The sequence below is a fragment of the Acinonyx jubatus genome, chromosome B1 (genome assembly GCF_027475565.1).
Source record: "Acinonyx jubatus isolate Ajub_Pintada_27869175 chromosome B1, VMU_Ajub_asm_v1.0, whole genome shotgun sequence".
Taxonomy (NCBI): Eukaryota; Metazoa; Chordata; class Mammalia; order Carnivora; family Felidae; genus Acinonyx; species Acinonyx jubatus.
In genome coordinates, this window is record NC_069382.1 from 19359459 (window position 1) to 19377619 (window position 18161).

The following is an 18161-nucleotide window of genomic DNA, read 5'->3' on the forward strand; positions in this document are numbered from 1 at the left end:
TTTCTTAAACAGGAACAAAAAACACTACACATAAAAAATTAGTAAGTTGGACTGCACTAAAATTATGAACTTCTTTTCACTCAAAGCACTGAAAGGAAGCAAGTTCTAGTCACAGACTTAAAGGAAATAGTCTCAACACATACACTTGAATAAGAATCCTTATCTGAAATAAAGAACTGTAAATCAGGAAGAAAGGCAACTCAATTTTTTTTTAATGTGCAAAGAACTTGAATATTTTAATATCTGCTTTACCAAATGATCAGTAAGTATACAGAAAAAAGTCATCTTCATTACTTATAAGATAAATGCAAATTAAAGCCTCAATGAGATACTACTACAAGCCCACCAGAATATCTACAATGAAAAGAACTGTTAACACCAACTATGGTTACAAATGGAAAACAATAGAAACTTTAAGGTGTCTCTGATGCGAACGTACTTGGTTTGAGCATTTTGGAAAACTTTTGGCAATATATACGAAAGCTTAAACATATACCTACACTATGACCCGTGGGAATTCCATTTCTGGCTATGTACCATGAAAAACAAATGCCTATGTCCACCAGAAAACATCCACAAAAATTGTTATAACATGTTTATTCACAATAGCCAAAAACCAAATCAATACAAATGTCTGTCGACAGGAGAATGGATAAAGAAGTAATGGTATCCTCAAACAGAATATAAAGGAACTAACTACTGTTTCACACAACAACACAAAGGATTCACAGGCTCTGTGTTGCATAACAGAAGCCAGGCACTACAAAACATATACACTATGATTCCATTTACATCATGTTCAAGATCTGGCAAAAGTAACTGGTGATTATGAATTGAGACCTTTGAGGGAGAGATACGGGCTGGGAAAGAAGCTAATAGTGGTGCTGAAAATGTTCTGTATCTTGATCTAGGTGGTGGTTACTTACTTTGTACTAAATAAAAATTTACTGAGCTGCCATTTTATCCATATACATACACACACACACATATATACAATCAAGAAGAAAATCACTGGAATTGAGTTCTAAATAACAAAATAAGACCATTCTGAGCTAATTGCTATAATATGTCATCCGATTGAATGCTTAAGTGTAAGGGCATTCAACCTAGTATAGTGGGTAGCAATTACTTACAGACAAAACAAAAAAATTACATATTTATATCCCACACAATTTGATAATCCTTAATACACAGGTCAGCAGTACAATATAACACTGTGACTAAAGTATGAGTTTTGGGGTTCTAGCTCCCTACTAATTATCTGTGTAGCCCTAATAAATTACCCAGCCTGTTTTTAAAACCCAAATAAAACTGTTACCTACCATACTGGATTATTTAAACAATTATGGGGATAATAGAGGGTAATCACTAAATCTTTTATCATTACCATTATTTTCATTTCTCTTTCACAAATCTCTAGTAAGCTTACATACAGTTTGTAGTAATTCATGCAACTGCAGCACTATCTTTGAGGTATATACACAATTTTAGTTACTTTAAGTTTTAAAACCAGGAAATTAGATGAAGTCAGGAAGAAAACAAGGAGGTAGCATTTAACGGATGAGAATGAGCAAGAGTTAAGAGATCTGGACTACAAGGGCACCTGGGTGGCCAATCGTTTAAATGCTGACTTCAGCTCAGGTCATGATCTCTCAGTGCATTAGTTCAAGCCCCACGTCGGACTCTGTGCTAACAGCTCAGAGCCTGGAGCCTGCTTTGGATTCTGTGTCTCCCTCTCTCTCTGCCCCTCACTCACACTCTGTCTCTCTAAAAATAAATAAACATTAAAAAAATAAAGATATTTGGACTACAGCTTTGAAAAAGAAAACATAATGCTGAAGCTCAGTAATTCTATTCCTTAATTCCTACACCAGTGTCTGTGAGCAGGAGAGCCTCATGTTCATCGCAGTTTAAAGCATTACTACCCTACGTCTTACAGAAGAGGACTGAGAAGTATCTACTCAACCGCACCAACATTCATCTCCAGAATCAGAGTTATTCTGTGTCTCATGCCAAGATGATACCAGACAAGTGGAAGGGAGAGGAGTCACCATCTCAGAGTTTAGGAAATTAATATGGCAATGAAAATGTGAACACATAACAAGAAACAGCACAATGACTCAGTGTACATAATGTCTATATCAAAGCAAAATTAGTATGTCATATTTTTGAAACTGAAAGACAGTGTGAAATTTTTCTAGTGATTGTTAGATAATAAACAGAAGTCAGTTATACTGTACCCATTAATTTAAGACCTGTGAAATGTTGTCATCATTAGGCTGTTTTATTGGTTTTCCTAAACAGAAAAATTACTCATAGCTTTAGTCAAGATCTTAGGCTCTCAACCCTATTTTGTGCTCATACTGTGTTCACTTTCTCTACTGGGAATTCTCTTATAAGATGATTATTTCACAGTGTTGATCCTCAAAAGACAGACATAATACATTAGCAAAGCATTATCTTGAGCCAATACCTGCAATTCTAATATTTCTAAGTTCATTTGAGGGTCTAGAGGATTTTTCAACCTGCTTTGTGTTGAAATAATGGACCTGATTCTCTTTCTCTTTGACCACGAATACAAATTATTTTTTTTCCTAGGATGAACTAGTTTTCAATGACCAAAATCCTTAGCAAGTGTATCTCTTAGCCTTAAAGCACATTCACACTCTAAACAGATACTTTCTTCATCGTTTAAGGTAGGATTTTATGAGTAGTCATGATAAATACGATCTCCTCTTATCTGCTGGAAGGTGAAAACTGGCTGGTTATGTTATCCTTTCAAAATCCCCCTCTCCAAGCCCCTAATCCTGGCCCTTCCATATTCTGACTATTTTTCAGCTGGTAGGATCATACCCAATTAGAACTGACCTCTAAGGCAAACATGGACAAATTAAAGGGCTGGGAGACATTTGACACATCCCTCATGGGCCCTGAAATACTAAAAAACAAAGAAGCCTAAGAGACCAGCAACTTGGGAAAGAATGTGAGGAGTGTTTCACACTGCCCGGGATGGCACAGCTCCGATGAATACACTCACTGTTCTGGAGCAGGTAACATGGGAGGGCAGCCCCAGCTGGGATAATAGGAGTACGCTGACCCATGACTACATCTTGACTGAATTGCAGGTCTTGAATCTAATCATTATGTTAAGAGGAGGTGTTGAGCCTCTGAAAGGAAGGCAAGTCTGGAAAAAGAGACATAGCAATATGTTAAAGCCAAACCATAACCTAAAATCCACAAATACATGTCATCCCACCTGCTATTTGTTTCTGCCAGAGCTGTCATCCAGTGATCTGGAGATGAGAAAGCGGAGCAAGAGCTTTTACAAGAAGCAATAACGTGCGGTGTGAAATTGTGTCCGTTGTTGAAAGGCCCTATTCCTGTGCAGCATTATTTCCATCCCTTTAGGTGGTGCTCCATGAACTTCAACACATATCTCAGAAATATACTGGTTCAGCAAGCTAACAGCATGTGCATTTCTACTCTTTTCTATTTGAAACAAGAAAAATGATGAAGCTGTATTCCCTACATCTTGAGCAGCAGCACATCCTGAGAAATGTGTCTTACTAAAAATAAAAAAGTAGTCTCCTAGAAAGTAGGCTCTAGGTCTATTAAACATGCTTAGTAACATCTCTTCCTACGTCATCATCTCCAGGAGCTCCAGAACTCATCAGGTACAGCAGCAGCCTCTGGGAAATCAAACTGGGGACCCAAAGAACTGGGGAGCAGCAGGCCGTGGAAGTTTGGACAGTGTACCTTTTTGTACCATAGGGATATTTTCCCACAGGTATGTATTACCTTGTATTAGGCCAAAGCCTAGTAGTTATAATACCGTACATTTATATCACGCTTGGCGGTTTTACATATCTTTACATACCTATCCTCTCATGTGAGACCGACAGGGAAATTGACATCAAAGAGTGTTACGTATTTTCTATGAGTAAATGTTGGAGACAAGACTAAAATACAAGTTTCCAAACACCAGCCCCATCCTCATTCCACGACACCATGCTGCTTTCAAGGAAGCGAGAGGGGAAATGAGATCAGAAAGTCAAAGAATTTCCTTCAGAGAAGACAAGTCAGAATGATCAGTTTGGGAGAATATTATCAGTTAACTAACCAAGGCGATGCCACTATGCCGACTTCAAAATCTAGTTCAAATTATTAAAGAATAAAAAACTTATTCCCCTTATATTTCATTTACCAGTCATAAGTAACAAAATAAATTTTAGATATCTAAGAATAATTAGGAATGAATTTTCTCCTAACATTCATAGGGCCAAATCCTATTTCCAAAGTGAAACTTCATCTGAAAACTTGCCAGTAAAATGTCCTTAAAATTAGGTAATTTAAAAATACATATTTTGGGGGGGACCTGGGTAGCTCAGTCGGTTGAGTGTCTGACTTTGGCTCAGGTCATGATCTTGCTGTTCGTGAGTTGAAGCCCCGTGTTGAGCTCTATGCTGACAGCTCAGAGCCTGGAGCCTGTTTCAGATTGTGTCTCCCTCTCTCTCTCCCCCTCCCCCACTCATGCTCTGTCTCTCTGTCAAAGGTAAACAAACATTAAAAATACATATATATGTGTGTGTGTTTTTGGAAAATGATAGGCTCTATGCACCATTTATTAACAGATGCTGTCACTGTCACGGCTAAGAAAGCAAGAGTAACCCAGAAACCACAGACATAAAATATAAGAACTAAAGGCTTGCAGGTTCTGGTTTGCACAGTAAACAGGGATCAGAGCATCCCTAAGCATGAGTAAGGACCACATATGCATCCCAATGACACTGACCACATGAGGTTCAGAGCCCTCAGCAGGCCTAGTGACCTGGCAAACTTATTCCTTTCCATTTTTCTCCCGGCCTTCAGTGTAATTTACGTGGCCTATTAACGCTGATAAATCTCAGTTTCTGGTTTCCTAGTGCCTTTACTACAGATTCAAAACCGAGTCAAGTGCTACAAGCCTCATAATTTTACACCCTGTTTCCAGTGGGCCTTGGGGAGAGAGCATAGAGAAGAGCAGGACAAACCTACCTGTGCAACTAGCAACATCACTCAGGACACAAGGCCAGAGCAGAAATGTACTCAGGCACACCAAACACGCCTGAACTTGATTTTATACTATTACCTTCTACCCCTTAACAAGCTTTTCCTCTGTAGTCAACCACATGTTTCCATCTACCAGCAGAATTTAATGCCAGGAGACTCACTACACCTGGGAACTCGGAGAGCAGGACTTTCGATTTTGTTCAGTGTTACATTCCCAGCAATCAAATAGGACCTCATACATGGTGTTTCTTGAATAAATGATTTGGGCTGAAGTTAACACTGAGGTAAGAATTATTTAGAGAGAACAGAAAATATACACTTGACATAATTTAGGTAGCTAGGATTACAGAATGCAAAAATGAAGAAATTTTTATAATTGCATGTGTACCATAAATGTTTTCTGTATAACTGATCTGGTCCTTACAAGACAGACATCATATAACTAAACTGGTCTCCTTCAAAATGTCTTCCCAGTTCTGAAAACAGATTATTTTACTTCATAGTGCCACCTTTTTCTCCCAAACAGCTAGGCCATTCTACTAAACATAATCCAGTGTTAAATATTGCAGAGATAATTACTTGGAAATTCTCTGAATATTGTTGTTAAATACTGCGATTTAAAAAAGAATAATTAATAGACTTGCTTTAATGTCTCACGTCCATAACAATGTCACTAAGAAGTTTAGGGGGGCAAAGGGCAAACATTTGCATGTAACATACCAAAGGGATTTTAAACAACCATCGATTATGAATATCAGAAAATAAAATATTAAGTCTCTTGGGGCATGTTTATCTTTATACTAAATACTGGAAGCGATTTAAAAATAAGAGCTATCATTGACATGCTAGCACCTCCAAGGGAGACTCTGTCCCATACATCACCTGTCCAACTCACATGAGTCACCGAATACAAACCACTCATTCCCTTGATTCCCTTTAAATGATCCAAGAGAATGCTTCAGTCTCAAGCATGCACAATTGGTACTCATTTGCAGGGGACTTCAGGGGAATGACCTTACAAGGAAGTAATGGGCCTTGCTTCCTGAGAATCTCTACCAGGGCATGTAACATAAGATAAATCATAGCAAAGGATTTCTCCAAAGTTTCCTGATGAGCAAACCATGACCTTTTCAAGTGTAAAGTGATGGATTGAACTGGGAAAGCAGTATGTAGATTTTTAAAAACAAGGCTGCCAAGAAACCAATGATGGATCTACACAAGTTAGCTGGAATACCTCACAGGTGTCCTTAGCTGGAAAACAAAAGGGAAAGGTTACATCTGTTTGAAACAAAAGAACTAGTTAAGCAAAAAATGAAGTTAAAATCAAGCTCACTGTAAGAAAGTGTTGTATGGGCCAGGTTTTAATTGCCATATCAAAAGTCCTTGGTGTTCCTGGAAAGGTGGGTGGCCAGGTGTTTGCAGCATGCAGCCTGTCTTCTGTGGCTGGGGCCTCTGGATTGGCTGCTGAGTGGAGACCGAGTGAGGCGCCTTTCAAGACTATGTTGAACAGAGTAGTGAAAATCCCTTTAGACAACTCACCATGGTGTGAATTTATGGAGTCCCATGCAGACTATGACTTTTATAATAGTCACTTAGTTTTACGCTCACATCACAAATTTCATTATACGCTGGCCCTTGAAGAAAACAATTCAAATTCTTTAGTCAACACCTGACTCCAAATTCACATCTTAATTGTCCAGAGGGAAGTCTGAGAATGCAAACTGGGTTTCTATCTCCATAGAAAATAAACATTTGCAAAGGCACATCTGCTCTATTTTTTTTTATTCTTACACAGTTATTATAATTGTTGGTTCCTTACATTTTAACTTCCCCACAGGATCCAATCACAGCTTTCTGCTGCTTTCCAATTACACTGGCAGTGAGAGCTACCAGACATTCCAAATAGACCCCAGACAGAAACTGGAAACCAGGGGAGAGAGTGGGTGCAGCAGGCACTGTTCTGCTGCATCAAAGAGCCATCAACTCTTTGATATGTGAGCTGAGGTATTTCTGTTCACAAATGCCTGTCTCACTGTTAAAGTGAAAAGAGAAGACCACCCAGTGGAAAAGTCCCTTTTCCTCTGATAAAACTAGACGCCCTCAATAGAAAGTGTTCTGGGGTCCTAGCACTGACCCCCCAGAAGAGCACCCACATTCGTCGGCTTTGAAATAACATGAACCTTTAGATACCTTGGCATCTGTCTCTCCTGCCCGTACACTCATCCTAGGTAATGTCTCTCCCTGATTCTCTACCAGGCCAAGATTGCTCCCTAAATCCTAGACTGCTTGCACTCAGATTAAATTGTGCCTCTCCCTTCCCTTCCTCTGCTCTGTATCCCAGAATATGCCTGCTTTCAGCTGTGTGTCCTGGGATCAGCTGGCTCAGAAGCCTTGGCTTCGGTAGGAAATGGAAAGCCCGGGCAGGCAACCAGAGAGCGTAAGAATGGGAACAGAGGGGTATTTCTCCTCCTCTCTTCACCTCAGACAGCACTGCCAGAAGCAACTGTGTACCCTCAATAGTTAACAGAGCAGGAGAAAAAACATGTGAATTTTGGATCTCCTTCTCAGCTGCCAAATATCTTCCCATTTGACAGGTGAATGCTCAATATATTTGCATTTTTTTCTAGTCAGCTTTTAAAGATTCAACCATAAGGATTTAACACTAAAAAATAGGACAAATATGAAATTTCTATGATTAGGCAAGTGAAGGATTATGACATTCCACCTTTCTAAGGGCACTCAGACTCTTAGAGTACTTCCAAATGTCCAGGAGCCATAGGGCATTATCAACCAGGGCACTTCCAGAAGAAACAAATCTCCGAGAACAAAGTCTGGGAATACACGTTTAACAAGCCCCAGATGATCCTTCTGAACATTAACATTTGAGAATAACTTCACATTTCAGTATAGTCAAAAGCTGCAGACAAATATACAAGGATGGGATTTTTTTTTCTTTCTACATCTGCACACTCACTCTTACATAATAGCATACTGTCTTGGAAAAAGAAAACAAAAAGGTACATGTATTTTGGTATAAGCATGAAATATGTGCAGGCCCTCTTTTCATTCATTTTAATGGAGAAAAGACTGGGAGTAAAAGAAATCTGATGTGATGTTGGCCAAAAAGAGGGATATTACACTTGGAATAATCATATATTTTCCAAAATTACATTTATATTCAGAGTCATTAATTAGAAATCATTGGGGGACACACACACACACACACACACTTCTTTCTTCTCTAGGACTCCTTTCAGAGAAGGTTAGAGGAAGCTTTCAGTTATTTTCGCTCTCAGGTTCCACAATTCTAAATCAGATGAAATAGTAGCCTACTTGTGGGAGACTTTTATTTTTATGACGTTCTCCTTTCAGCTGTTATAATAAATACAGCTACCTATAATCAGCATGCTTCAAAACTGGATGGAACCATGGCCTACATTATGCTCCAAACACAATTGCCTTCTGGGAGAAATGTATCTATTTTGAATGCAATCCACTTGAGTCTCAGGGTAACACTGACAGGCAGATGACTCCTTCAGAGTGTCCCCTGTTTAAGTGTTCTCCATTTCCAACGGGAAACCAAATCTTTAACACAACTGGAGTCTTCGTATTTTTCAAGTTATCAAAAAAAACTGTCGTGAGCAAGTGGTCCAAGATGGCAATACAGGAACACCCTCAACTCATCTCCTCCTACAAACACGGTAAATCTACAGCTATAAATGGAACAATGACTGGTTTAGAAAAAGTGAAAACTAGCTGGAAAGCTCCTTCCATAAGAAGGGGTAAAAGGGTCACATTGGTTAAAAAAAAAAAAAAAAGATGGGGGAGGGCACAATGAGACAGGAAGGGGAAGCGGGGAGGCAGAGAGGCAGTCTTGGCAAAAACCCATACCTGGCACAACAATCAGAAGGGATCTCACAGGTAGCAGGCTTTCCCTGATAAGGGGTTTGTACCCCACACTGAGCACCCGAACCCTTGGGCCTGCAATGGAGAGATGAGTCCCTAAAACTGCTTGGCTTTGGAAACCTGTGGGGCTTGTGTCTCTTGACGAGCTCACACACAGGTTCACCCTGTACCCAGTGCAAAGGCAGCCATTTGAGAAGTAACTGAATTATATGTGAAGGAGACTCATTTGTTAATCTTAAAGAATCTACTGGAGGGTCAGGGACCACTTCAGACTTTCATTGGGGGTCAGAGGTGCTGGCAGGCACCGGTTTTGCACTCCCCGCCTACCTGACTAGTGCAGGTAGGAGGTGGATATAGCCTCTCTAAAGCTGTGGCCATGTCCTGTCCCCAGTGTTCTTCTCTAGAATCACTAAATCCACAGGTGGGCCACATCTTCAGTCTTGCTAAACTGGTGGGCAAGCCCTGTCCACAGAGGGGATGCCCCTCGATAACCTACCCTGGTGGGCAGAAGGCTTCCATTTCTCAGCCACACAAAACTCTAACATCAGAAAGACAGTCTGGACAGGCTACCACACCCAGGGCACAACACTGATAGAAGGCTGAAACTCACCTCCAGTCTACAATAAGTAGTTAAGGAATATATATACAAATAAAAAGATGAGAAATAGGACATCAAAAATACCAGCTTCACTGGTGAATGATTCAAAGAATATTTATAACTTTCTCAAATTCTTCCAAAAAACTGAAGAGAAAGAAATGCTTCCAAACTCATTTTGTGAGACCAGCATTACCCTGATACCAAAACCAGACAAGGATACCACAAAAAATGAAAATCACAGGCCAATATCCCTGATGAACACAGATGTAATAATCCTCAACAAAATATTTACAAAGCAAATTTAACAATACATTAGAAGGAGATGCCTGGGGGACTCAGTCGATTAAGCATCTGACTTCAGCTCTGGTGATGATCTCAAGGTTCACGGGTTCAAGCCTCATATCGGGCTCTGTGCTGACAGTTCAAAGACTGGTGCCTGCTTTGGATTCTGTGTCTCTCTCTCTCTCTCTGTGTGTCTCTCCTCCACTCACACTCTCTCTCTCAAAATAAATAAATTAAAAAAAATTAAAAAACAATACATTAAAACAATCATACACCATGATCAAATGGCCATTTGACAAACCTGAACACCCATTTATAATAAACTTTCAATAAAGTGGGTATAGAGAAAAAATACCTTAATATAATAAAGGCCATACATGACAAACTGTTAACATCATACTCAATGTAAAAAGCTAAAAGATTTTCCTCTGAGATCAGGAACAAGACGAGAATGCCTACTCTCACTACTTTTATTGTATTAGAAGTCCTAGTCCCAGAAATTAGTCAAGAAAGAGAATTAGGTATGTAAATTGGAAAAGAATAAGTAAAACTATCACTATTTGCAGATGATATGATATTATACCTAGAAAACCTTAAAGTGGCGCCTGGGTGGCTCAGTTGGTTAAGCATCCAGCTTTTGATTTTGGCTGAGGTCATGATCTCACAATTCATGGGCTCAAGCCCTGCTCTGACAGTGCAGAGCCTTCTAGGGATTCTCTCTCCCTCTCTCTGCTTCTCCTCTGCTCTCTCTCAAAAAAAATAAACTTAAAAGCAAAACGAAAACCTTAAAGACTCTACCAAAAAGAATGTTAGAGCTAATAAATGAAGTCAGTAAAGTTGCAGTATACAAAATCATATACAAAACTTTGTTACATAATTTATACACTATTAATAAACTATCAAAAAAAAAGAAATCATTCCTACTTACAATTCTAACAAAAAGAATAAAATACCTAGGAATAAATTTAACCAAAAAGGTGAAATACCCATACACTGAAAACTCAGACTCTGATGAAAAGAAATGAAGAAGACAAAAATAAATGGCAAGACCTTCTATGCTCATTAATTGGAATAATTAAATACTATTAAAATGTCTGTAATACCCAAAGAAATCTACAGATACAATGACATCCCTATCAAAATCCCAATGACATTTTCCAAAGAAATATAAAAAATAATTATAAAATTTGTGTGGAACAAAAGTTCCCAAATAGCCAAAGCAATCTTGAAAAAGTAGAACAAAGACAAAGATACCACTCTTCCTTATTTCAAACTATACAACAAAGCTATAGAAATTAAATCAGTATGACATTAGCATAAAATACTTACAAATCATGTATCCAATAAGGAGTTAATATCCAAAATACATACAAGACACAACTCAACAGAAAAAAAAAAAAAAAACCTGGATGAAAAAATTTGGCAGAGGATCTAAATAGACATTTTCACAAAGAACCCATACAGATGATCAATAGGTACTTGAAAATATTTTCAACCTCACAGTTATTAGGGAAATGCAAATCAAAAGTACAAGGAGATATCGCCTCACACGTGCTAGAATAGCTATTATCAAAAAAGACAATAAATAACAAATATTGGCAAGGATGTGGAGAAAAAGGGAACCTCATACACTGTTGATAGGATTGTAAATTGCTGGTCACCATGGAAAACAGTATGAAGCCTCATCAAAAAATAAAAATAGAATTATCATATGATCCAGCTATTCAACTTCTATATATTTATCCAAAGAAAACAAAAACACTAATTCAATGAGATATATGCACCCTCATGTTCACTGTTGAATTATTTATGATAGCCAAGATATGAAAACAATCTAAGTGTCCATCACTGGATGAATGGATAATGAAGTAGAATACACACACACACACACACACACACACACACACACACACACATATACATACAGTGGAATACTACTTAGCCATGAAAAATAAGTAAATCGTGCCATTGGTGATGATGTGAATGGATCTTGAGGGCATTATGCTAAGTGAAATAACCCAGACAAAGACAAATACCATATGATTTCACTAATATGTGGAATCTAAAAAACAAAACAAGTGTACAAATAAAACAAAACTCAGATACAGAGAACAAATTGGCAATTATAAGGGGAATGGCTTTGGGATGGGGGTGGGATGAAATGTGTGAAAGGAGCCAACTGTGTGGTAACAGACCAAGACTAAATTTATTGTGGTGAGCACTTTGTAGTGTATACAACTATAAAATGATATATTGTAAACCTGAAACTAATATAACATTATATACCAATTTTATTATATCAGTAACAAAAAAATAATAGATTTTCATCTGACACGAGACATCTCATGACTTAGGAATGAATACTCATTCTACACGAAGCAGCCATGTGAGCCACCTAATCTTCCTAGATCTCAATTTTCTCATCTTTAAGACAAAGTCTTGAAATTTAAAGATACATCCAGCTTGAAAGCGTATCATGCCATGCAATAGAGAGTCAGCACATTAACCAGACTCCTACCCCAAAACATATTCTATCTTGCACTCCTTTATCAATCTATAAAGTTGTAAATACTAACTTACACAACAACCTTTGTGTCATTGACTACAAAATAATTTCAGGTTAATTTTCATTCTAAGTGCTGGTAAGATAGAGAACACCTGGTCCAGTGCCATGAAATTTGGTGTTGGAGGGGAACAAAGAGGAAATCCACAAGAGGGCGTTGCTCTGGACTGAGGTAAGCTTAATGACTCACAGTGGGGAGTTACCATCTTCCTCAGTGACTACCTCAGTAATAAGGAAAATTATCATCATGTGGAGCAGTAGCTCTAATGCGCCTAGATCTAAACACTTCACCTTAGATTGTCCACAAAAGAGAAAGGTGATTCAGGACTTTCCATATTTTTCTTGAGTACTCTGAGGAGTTGGAGTCTCATCCAGAACTAAGAACACATGTTCTGCAGACGGGGAGAGCAGTCCAGAAAGCAAACTGTGGCTTAGAGGAGCTCCTTGAGGTAAACTCTGAGATTCCTTTACAAACCTATAGTCTTTTCTATCCAACAGTTTTCAAACCATTGGAATATAGAATTTTGCACTTAAATCTATTAAGATCCTTTGAAGTCCATTCAGAAATACCAATTTGCTAATATATTTTTATGTAAGATTATTTACATTGAAACTAATGTCTCTTTTCCTGGAATTCTTTTCCAGATAGTGTTGTAGGGGTTAGGGGGTGGAGGGACAAAGTATGTTATTTGGTCTTGAGATATTTCAATGGTATTAGTGCCATTGTGCACAGGAAACTTTATTGTTTCAACTATTATTTCATTTGTATTCAGCCTCAATCACGTTCAAAACAAGTTAATGGAAAAACAAACCACATGCTTCAACTTACTACTTATATAAACATAATAACAACTGTGTTTCAACAACCTCAAGGACAAGAATAGAGATGAGATCACATCCTTGGTTTACTCAAACTTTGGCTTCATTCTCCATTGAATATTTTATTAAAGGAATCAAAAAAGTTGAGACTGGGATGTCTGGGTTGCTCAGCTGGTTGGGCATCTGACTCTTGATTTCAGCTCAAGTCATGATCTCAAGGTTTGTGACTTCAAGCCCCACAGTGGGCTCCACGGTGACAGCATGGGAATCTGCTTGCCATCCTCTCTCTCCCTCTCCGTCTGCCCTTCCCCTGCTCATACACACTACACACTCCCCCTCCCCTCAAAATAAATAAATAAAAATTTTCTAAAAAGTTGAGAAGATTCTATTCTGCCACGTAAACAAAAAGCCACCCAGTAGTTGAGAAATTGAAAACCACAAAGCTTGGGAAGAAAAATGAATGCTTTGGAGCATAAATTTTTCCATTAAATTATGCCAATAAACTTAGGACCTTGAAAGTTATTCTAGTCAAATATAAAAAAGGAAGGAAATGCTCTACCTTCAAACTAGGAATGGAAATTGAAAGAATGTAGCAAGATTACTAAATCTCACTATGATAAATTAATCAACATACTACTTTTGCGTCACTCTAATATCAATCACTATAAATTGAATGTAATTTTACTCATTTAGGGTATAATTTTTCTGATTTTTCAATTTAAGAGAACCATAGGCATACCTCCAATTATATTTTCCTTAAGCTCTCCATATGGATGCTTGCTTTTCCACTGGCTAACTAAGAACTACCCAAGATAAATTAAGGATGTTACATTAGATCAGAATAAGAACAACTCCCAAGATTTAAAAGCCACAGAAAGTTGCTGAGCTCTAGTGTTTCTATCCTGTACCGAAGATTGCAATAATAGAAGAGTATATATAATTAGGGTTGGATTAAAATGTAGAATGCCATGTTAAGCTTATTAGCCTCAGTCATATTAGTATACTAGTCCTCCAGTAATCAGGGGACACATGGAATGAAATAAAGTGATTTTATTGCAGTAACTCTATCCCCTTCATTTCTTTCTTCTGTGCCTAATGTTCTTTCCCCTGTCTTCTCCCCACTGAAGAAAACAACTCACTTATAGGATTCAACAGTATATGAATGGAAAGTCAGGATTCGACGGTTTTACAACAGTTTGCCAGCAATTAACAAAGTAATCATGCAGTCATTTAATTTCACTCTAAATGATAGTAATTGAAAGGGTGATTTCTTAATAGTCCTTAATTTTACATTTTTAACACATTATTGTCCAATTTTATTTCAAGGAGGGATCAAACAGAAGAAACCACATATAAAGCCAAGCAGAATAAAGAAAGAAGCTTAAAATTAAATTTGAGACATAATTCCAGTATTATCTTCAAAAAATTCTTAAGTCTAAGATTGGTTGTATCCAGATCAATCTATGGAGGCCTTTGTTCTGAGATTTTCTTATCTGTAATAGAAATATTGATTCCCCTGCGACCTTTGTCTCTCTTGGCTTTTAGAACTCTAGAGATCAATAATCAGGAAACTTCAGAGAATCACAGCATGTGAACAGGTTTGCTTAAGAGCCAAGTATCCAATAACTTCTCACTGATATGGCAGAGGGAATAGCCTCTTTCAGAAGCTAGGGGATGAAGCTATTTCTAAGTTGTTATTTTCCACCCAAATATCACATTCTTCCCACCTTCCATCATCACTCTCCCCCCTCCTGTGCAATTTATGCAAATATACAACCTTTCCTCCCACCCTGTTCACACTTCCCTGTTGAGCACACATGTGCTATCTTATTCATCTTGTCTCAATGTCCTATTCCTCCTCCTCATGCTCTTTAACTTCACAAGACCAGTACTTGCTATCTTTTCCATGCTCCACTCCCATGCCTCCCCTCTGCTTATTATCCTCAATAAATACATACACAGAATTTCTACAGTGCTGAATGCATCATGAACAAATATATACATTAGTTAACTTTTTAGTAAGGATTCACCAGGAGAACACATTCATTGGAGAATAGTTTGGTTAGCAGAAGCCATGGAAACGTCAGCAGAAATATTCCAATTTCGGAAAACATGTCAGAAAAGGCAGTATGCATGAGATGGGATTTCCAAAACTGCTGATTAAGATTTAGTTTCCTGAGCCATGCCTAGATCAAATATTCGTTTCATAATATCAGTATCTGCAGTATCTGAAATACCAGTGGTCTCACTTTGAAACCCTTCATTATCATCACGTCCAAAGCAACTTCAAAGAAGGCTCCGCTCTGAATTGCATTTTCTTCCCAGAAAAGTATTCCAAAGAGTCAGCTTCTAAGGTTGTGGGACAGAGAGAAGTACCCATGGTCTGACATTGCCTGATGGGTTTCACTGGTTGCTGCTTTATCACTTTCAAACTGGAAAGCATAGCGATGCTGGTAGCTCTAAAATTATACCAACTATCTTACAAGCATATTTGACCAGTCCACTTTCTCAAACGACAAGGAGAATAAAATAAATAGGCTAACATGCTTTACTATTGCCTACAACAACATGAGGCATTATTGACAGTACTGAATCTTGAAAAAGGCAAAGAAAAACTTAAAATACCTAAAGCAGTCTTAACAGCAACTAGCAAAATATTTTTGTTTCAGCACTTAACTCTTTTCCACCAATCACAGCTAGAAGCATTAGGACACACACAGCAAAATAATTTGGGCACAGGTTATATAGAATATTATAGGCTCTTTGCAAATACTATCATAAGGGGAGGGCAATGTGAACACTTTGCTTCAGATGTCCTAAATATCAGTTAACTTTTAGTGACAATCATCACACACACATTCACACACAAATATTTATCTTCTACAACGAGGCTTCTAGAATAGGGTTTTTTATTCCAATGTGGTTAACTGAATGAGGAAACAGATTCTCCTAGTAGACAGGTGCTTAGAAGTGGAATTTATGTTTTCTGCTAGATGTGATATTCCTTCAAATGGAACATCCTTGATTAAAGAGCCCAGACAATGCAATTCATGCTGAAGGCAGGAAATTTGGTTTGTGAACATAATGAGAATGGGTTCACTGTGCAGCTTTTCCCATTCTCATTACAATCTTTGTCAAGAGTATAGATTCATATTGTGGCATTTTCAACTCCTATTATCTTTGTCACAAGCATGAGGTATTCGAGTTTTAATGCCTAATAAGTTCTGACCACAGAATCCTACAGCATTGTTATTTTATGCTTCTGGACAGGGAAAGTACTCAGGTCTGTTGGCAAATCCCACTGGTCACAGAGGTGTAAACAGAAGAGGACGGGAATACTAGGTGATCACATCAGCAGACAAGATTTTTAAAAATCTAAGAGCATATTAGTTTCTATCTGGGAGTCTAATGACTATTAAAATTCTGATCACGTATTCTGCAAACAATAAATACTGCACCCCAAGACACACTCATAACCAAACACATTTTAAATTCTGGAAGAATGTCACCCCAGGCCCTGAGAGTAGGAAGAGGTGATGCTGTCTTATTCCTCAGAGCTGAACATCGCCAACCACACGGTGATAACAAAGGCAACAAAAAAGATGCCAAATGATGACACTTTTTTTTTTTTTTTTTAGAAACCAGATGTACAATGTACAACTACTTTCTTTCCAGAGATATGATTGCTTTGTTACTTTAAAGTTCACCAATTTGGGGCCTAGTGCTGGCTCCAGTAATAATTAGCTTCCGAGCCTCTATTTCTTCTTCCGTAAGGTAGAAATAACAGTACCTGCTCTGCATATCAAACAGGATTTTGGCAAGAATTACATGAGATGATGTGGCCGCAAACACTTCGACAGGTACAAAGTGCTTTTACAAACATGACATGACTATTATTAAATCATCTTTAAATTAGGCATACACAGACTACTAGTGAGGCCCCATTTGGGGGAAGCTATTATAAAATTCATAACCGAGCCCTCTAATTCCCAGGCAAAGTCAACTAGCACTGAACAAATCACACTGAGGGGCAGTGCAGGGCTGCAATGGAAGGCTTTCCTCCTTCCTTCAGGCGTTTTCAGCTCTGTTTGGGATCCTTCAGAGCACAGGGCAGGAGCCCTTCTTATATTCCCTGTGAGTTTTCCTTCAAATCACCTCTTCTGCTCTGACATGGTTGAAAAATGTGCAAGCTAAGGAAGATAATGCAAATACTGCAACGTTGTCACTTACCATCCCAGCCAGCGCTGGCACTGGGAAAATGAAAAAGCCTCTGACATATTGAAGCTTAGCAGCAACATTCTAACTGGGGCGAGAACAGTATTTTTAATCCTCCCTGGAAAGATCAAATTAAATCAGTGGTGAGTTCTGCGTGATACAGCTCTATGTCACTGACGGTTTGGATGAGAAGCCCAGAGAGAAGTCTGCAGCTCTTGACTTTGTAACCCATGTCTTTCTATAGCAATTCAGCGAACACTGATAAGCCATTCCTGCATGAAGATGAGCCTCAAGACAGTGAAATGGTGTCAGAGGGAGGGGTGGGAAACACACATTTTGCTGGGCATTTAGATTCACCCAAAAGTCATCCAATTCCACAGCTGAACTTCAAACATGACTCGCTCAGTCATGTTTCCTTCTGTCTTCAGCAAAGCAATGCATCTGTATATTTCAGTCTATCCAACTATGTATTTTAGCGATTATATATTAAAAGCAGATCCTATCAGTCAATATTGTTATGAAAGTAGAGCTGCATCCATTAAAAGTTCTTTTTAAAGGCAATGAAAACTTGAGGGCAGTAGCTTTCAGTTTTTAGTATGCACAAGAAACATCTGGAAAGCATAAAAAATGCAGATTCTAGGTGCCTGCTTGCAGAGTCTCACTGAATAGATCTGGAATGAAACCCTAGAAATTGCATTCTTAACAAGCACTCCAGGTGAAACTTATCCT

General features: G+C 38.3%; 1 pseudogene; it reads left to right on the plus strand.

Annotated features, from left to right (window-relative positions):
* The first annotated feature begins 3617 nt into the window (after window positions 1–3617).
* The window catches only part of LOC106988324 (SWI/SNF-related matrix-associated actin-dependent regulator of chromatin subfamily E member 1-like), a 190271-nt pseudogene continuing 175727 nt past the window's right edge, over window positions 3618–18161 (plus strand).